This window comes from Cryptotermes secundus, unplaced genomic scaffold (genome assembly GCF_002891405.2).
Source record: "Cryptotermes secundus unplaced genomic scaffold, Csec_1.0 scaffold1148, whole genome shotgun sequence".
NCBI lineage: Eukaryota > Metazoa > Arthropoda > Insecta > Blattodea > Kalotermitidae > Cryptotermes > Cryptotermes secundus.
The window spans coordinates 664,794-671,122 of NW_019723322.1; the positions used below are offsets into that span (position 1 = coordinate 664,794).

Sequence of the window (6,329 nt, forward strand, 5' to 3'; positions counted from 1 at the left end):
GGAAACATCTAACCAGAAGCCATACAACCTCAAGCTGACATCTCCCATCTTCGGGATAAATTAACAAGGAGGAGCTTAACATTTTACATCAAATGTTTTGAATTTTTTAAAATTTTTAAATATTTTAACATTGGCGTTTTAACTTGAGGGCAGTTTCGGATGGAAGGTGAGAATTGATAGTGCATTCAACTATCCTAGCAAGTGTTGTGCTTCTACACGTCGACATATTGTAGCAGTGTCCACACAACAAACATAACTGTGTACATCTTAAACAACGACAGTGTTTTCTTAACTGTACTAAGTGCCTCTGATGATGGTTGTGTCTAACCGAAACATGTAAGGCAGAAGTGATAAAGAAGTGACCTACAAATTGTTACACTCGACGGACTTTCTATTAACATTGTGATTGATAGTGTAACGGACCAAAAATGAAACAATTAAAAAAAATGGTAATTATGTATTTGCCTCATGATGGCTTTATGAGCTGAAACATGTGGCCAAGCTAATTTTAGCCTTGACCTTTATATTGTTGTGTTGTGACAGTGTTTAATGAAGAAATTGAAGACTAATATAATTAAGAAACCATCATGAAGCACAGCTATGTTTGCTGACTGCTTCATGTTGGTTTCCCTTGATTGGCTTAGTTTTCGTCACTGAAGACGGAAGTGACATGTTGCTCCGAAATGTCAGTGGGCTTCCAATGGACTACACAGCAATATATCCCAGAAGAAGGAACTCGTCCTAATCACCAGTGTGAGAACGTCAAGTCCTACAATTATCTCTACTTCATTTCAACACATGACGGGTTTGTATAGCTGTCAGGGGATATGGGCTACATGAAGTGAATTGCAGCAGCTCTGTGCTCTACCCAGCCTCCTATTCAGTAGAAGGGGGCGTCCTTTTCCTGGCGGTAGACCGACTGGGGATGGTGTTGACCCCGCTGTCTCCACATGATGTTTAGATCCCTATATGGGGCCATTATGAGCCCGGATAGCGCAGTCGGCATAGCGACTGGCTACGGGGTGGACGACGGAGAGGTCAGAGTTCGAGTCGCATTAGGATCAAGAAATTTCTCTTCTCGGTGTCGTCCAGACCGGTTCTGGGGTTCACCCAGCCTCCTATCTAATTGGATATCGGGGGATTTCTTCCAGGAGGTAAAGTGGCCGGAGCATGGAACTGACTACTCACCTCAAACTAGTGACGAGGTCAATAAAAGATGGGTCTATACATCCACTCCTCTATACGCCTTCATAGCGTATTGCTTAATTAGATAAGCATAAGGAAATATTTACCTTACCTTACATGAGACAAATACTAGCTCTAATTTACTTCGAGCTGAAACTGAGTGCGGAATTAGAATGTAATATCTGCTTTCAGTTTCAGTGGCTTATACTGTTCGATTTTGAGAAGAAGGCATTGGAACTCCCTAGAAAATTTAGGGGCCTACGTCAAAAAATATTCAGCATTTAAAATAAGTTTATTTATATGAATGACATTTTTTATATTATCAATCGCCGTGTTCTTATTGAAAGCAGCGTTTCTGAGACTTGACTTGTCTTCATCCCCAGGAAAGGAGCCTACTCATAAGGTCAAATAAGTAGNTGACAGACATACCTTGATGTACATATACAAGCAACAAATGCAAAGAACTAAAATTCAAACAGACTAAATTTCGTTAAAACCACAGAAAACCAAACAGCAAATAAACAGATACATGAATAAAATAGCTGTATAGCACCAAAACAGAAACGGAACATTCTCATATAATCTAAACTGGATGGAATTGTAAATTTCTTAAAATACCCAAAAAGCCAGTTGTATTAATTTCCATCGTCATGAACTTAAATCTTATTAAGCTTACATATGTTTAACCGTATTTACTTCTTAAGCAGTTGTAAATGAAAATCCATAATATTAAAGGGAAATCATAAAGGAAAGAAGAAATGCACCCTGAAGTGTAGGGGAAAGGTGTGGCCTTTCGTTCAGAAGGTTTCGGATTTGATATTATGCTGAAAACTTTCCCTCACGCGTTAAAAAGTCAGAATTTTGTATACGTGAGGAATACCAGGCCTCCACTGTGGTCCGAATTCCATATTTAACTGCAAATCCCATCTACCGAACATTGATGATCATGATGATTTTTTTTTCTTTGGCACTACAGCCCCAGTGGGCCTAGGCCTACCTCCATGAACTTCTCCGTTCACTTCGGTTTTTCTAGATCTTACACATTCGGTAGGACTCCTTGGGCGTGTGATCAGCACGTCGCAAGGTCTCTACCTGTACACAAACACAGAAAAACGCACACACACAAACTAAACATCCATGTCCTGAGTGGGATTCGAACCCACGATCCAGGTTTCCAAGCGAGCGAAGACAGTACATGCCTTAGACCGCTCGGCTACCGTGACCTGCTGATCATGATGATTATCCTTATAATTATCACTGCGATCGTATCTTTGGGCGCAAAGCTGAAATCTCTTCCATTGAGCGCTCCCATGAAACCCTCCCGTGCCGGGGGGACAGAGGCCCGGAACCCAGGACAAGCGCAAAAGAAAACGTTAAGCGGAGTATTGTGGACAGTTTACTGGACTAGAATGAGTTAAAGTCACACACGCGAATGATAGACACTCGTAAATATGAGCGATAGAGTGGAACTCCACAGGAATGAATATTTTAACACGATATGTCAGATGTACACGTTTAAGTAGAATGAAATATGAAGAGGGCACGAAAAGCTGCAATACGAGACGGAATACAATGAAGAAAGAAACGGTAAGATAGTACACGGAACAGAGAACCACAAGTTAGTAAACAAGTAATGAAGTATGCGCCATGAGAAATGAAAAGGAACCGGATGAGAGGAAAACGTTTGTTGTAAGAAATTAAAACAGCACTGGGAAAAGAGAATGAAGAAAACGGAAAGGAATATAAGATTACTTGCTAGAAATAAAACTGGGAACAGGGAATGTTTCAAGAAGCTTTACTACTTGACGTACTTCTGACGCGACTAGCTATATATGGGTTTCTTCCCTCCTCTATTCCTTTCTCTTATGTAACTCGAAATTTCATTACTCTATTAAAAAATATGGGCTATTGGACCCCACACTGATCCATTCAAATTCAATCCATGTATTCATGTATTTCTGATATAATTAGCGAGAGTGTCAGTANGAACTCGAAATTTCATTATTCTATTAAAAAATATGGGCTATTGGACCCCACACTGATCCACTCAAATTCAATCCATGTATTCCTATATTTCTCATATAATTAGCGAGTGTGTCAGTAACTCAGATTATTCACAGTCGAATTTAGGATTATCAGTGAATTATGAAGTTTAAAAAATTTGGAATAGCGTAATCGTGACGTAACACGTGATTCTGCTTTGTAATTTTCTTGGATTGAGTGAGAAAGTCCAAGGAACACCTCAATCATCACAGCCAGATCGAGATTCGAACTGGTCACCTCCCGAACAGAAGTCAGAAGCGTTACTGCATACTAACTTGGTCGGTGAATCCAACTCATACATTTGTGCCCTATGCTATCATCCCATGTCTTCAAAGTAGTAGCCCAACTGTCCTTTGGGCATTTAGGTCAGCCTCCCAATTTCTCCCGTACTTGCAAATTTCCCGTCATACCTTATCATTTTTTGCGATTTAATCATCTAACAGTTTTCAGCGCGCTGTCATAGCAACCAAATTAGAACAAATGTGTAAAGAGACAGCCCAAGTGATGAATACACAGAGCCAACGAAGCGTGTATTGCTTTGGTTTCTTGCAGATCTACCTTCAGAACTTCCGACCTCCTTGACAGTTATGACGAGCCCCAAGTTTCTCAACTCAGAGGCAGAAAATAGTTCTGACAGCAACTTTTTCCCTTTCCACTCTCATTCTCCCGTTTTCTTTCCCGCGGTAATGACAAAAAAAAAATTCAGCTCATTTCCCCATGGACTCATTTCCTTGCTGCAAGACAATTTCGTGGGTGCCAGAGAAACCGCAACATGAACCATTAACAAATAAAATGGTACAATCAGGTTTTAACGAACTGGCTCATGACTGAATAACTATCTATTTATCTATTACCTTTCCCTCAATATGTCTATTTATCGCCTACCAATCCATTCCCTCTCCATTTACCGGCCTATTCATTTGTCTATGCACCTACCCATACATTCGTCAATATTTCTAACCGCCAAATCACTCATATCAGTTTTATCCAACCTTCTATGTCCCCTACTATTCACATATCTACCAGTCTGTCTACACTTCTATTTATCTATCCATCCTCCTACCTATCCACTTCATTATCTATTTATTTGTGCAGCCTTCTATCAATCACATTCGTCTCTCTATCCCCCATCCATTCACGCGACAACTATAATATTGCGAGTCTCATAACAGAATGAATCATCTTACGGCTCGAAAATCACGAAACTCGTAACAAACATTTGAGAAAAAAATCACGTTCACATTTTTTTTTTATATATATTTGGTTCATATTCTGATTTTTACCACTGTCAGAGTACTTTAATTATATTTTCAAAATACTACCAGTTCATTAATTTAAGTACACACAACATATGACACATTTTGTGCGCTATCGCATGGCCCCAGACCACGAAGGCAAACTTCCCAAGGGCGAAAAGATGGAAACCGTTAAACACTACCAAAATATTCGTACAAAAGCGCACTGCGACACTGTGGGAAAGTCTACTGAAGAAGCCTGGAAGGATTATGATGTATTTTGTAGACCTATATACCATCTTTTGTGGTCTAGTGGTCAGAGTTTCTGTCTACAGATCCAGCAGTCCGAATTCGATTCCCGGCGCTACCAGATTTTATGCGAAGTAGTGGGTCTGGAACGGGGCCCACTCAGTCTCATGGGGAAAACTGGGGAGCTATTTCAAAGAAATAGCGGCTCCGGTCTAGAAAACCGAAATTAAAGACCATGGGGATCCGTTTCGCTGACCAAGCGACACCATCCATCAGCAAAAGTTGGCACTAACTTTGCCGACAAGAGGCGGTCGCTGGGTCGGTATAGTTCGCTTGCGGACTAAAAGCACGGAGATTATTTTATTTTTTTTTTTGTATATACCATCTTTGCTGAGAAACAATAATCCTAAAAGTAGCCTTGGAGAGTTAAACCACAAGTGCTCGAGAGATATTGCGAAAGACAAAATATTTCGTAGCTCGAATAGCCCCGTAGAACAATGTTTTTCTGCCAGCTTACCTTAAGTTGGCCTCCATTTCAGTATTTCTTTGCCTTATTCACTGTGAACTCACCTGAAACAAAAAAAAAACAATTCAGATCACACGTTACATACAAATACACAAAAAGTCAGCGATGCACAACGTTACTATATCTTTTCAAGTTAAAAATATAATACAAATCAATTGAGGTTTTTATGAGTCAGTTTGTATTCATTACTTCTGTAAACATTAAAACATAGGTTCGCGACGATGCTTTGTTCTTTTCAAAACAAATATATGATTCATAAAACCATATGTGTACGTCTATTGTTTATTTTCTGTGAGCGTTTCACGTACCTGTCTACAGATGATCACCAGCGATCGCCATAAATGCATTTATATTTTTTCGTTTCAGACACAGCTCAGATTAACACAACTGCAGCTACCCTTGTTCAGGTTTCTGTATAGGATAGCATCAATGTTACTGCCATATTTTGCTTCTTGAATGGCCTCTTAACAGCTTTGTCTCAGTGTAACATACTGCACAAATTAGCAAATGTTTTCGATGATTGTTATAGGTGCTGCACAAACAAACATGGAACAGAGTCCGTCTCATAGGGATGTCCTTTCTCCGACGGTGGAAAAAGTAAAAGTATCCCTGTAACAGGCCGTGGGGACCCATAGGGTTGTGAGACGTCGAGGCTGTCACATTTTCTACATAATCGATTTACAGACGGCGGTGAGTTTTTCAGCCTTACGCGCCGGCCGCTTTTTATCCCAAAGAAGATTTCTGGTACTCATTTCTGTTAGAGGCTGAGTCGACCCCAGTGCCATAGTGCGGCCGGAAGGATTAGGTCAATTGAAAAAAATCCAATGACTTTATTGGGAGTAGAACCCGCGACCTTCCGGCTTGTAGCACAATGCCTCAACCAACTACGCTACCGCATGCCACCTAAAATCGACGGTTCATAGTATCTGTGTTCTTTATCTTCGACTGCTCAGTGCTAGTCTACCGCTTGCCGTGCAGAGGTTTTCCGAATGTCTGGACCTCATTTTAAGTAGGTTGCTAATTGCTATATGAACCGTCTGCTTTAACATTCAGCGATTTCCCATTTCGCCCACAGTGCACGAATGAGTCAC

General features: G+C 40.5%; 1 protein-coding gene across 1 annotated transcript in view; it reads right to left on the bottom strand.

Annotated features, from left to right (window-relative positions):
• Positions 1-5,253, bottom strand: part of LOC111861859 (lachesin-like) — a 631,469-nt gene extending 626,216 nt beyond the window's left edge. The window contains exon 1 of the mRNA XM_023846784.2: positions 5,230-5,253. The gene's annotated coding sequence lies outside the window, so the exon portion shown is untranslated. The remainder of the gene's footprint in view (positions 1-5,229) is intronic.
• Between the last annotated feature and the right edge of the window lie 1,076 nt (positions 5,254-6,329).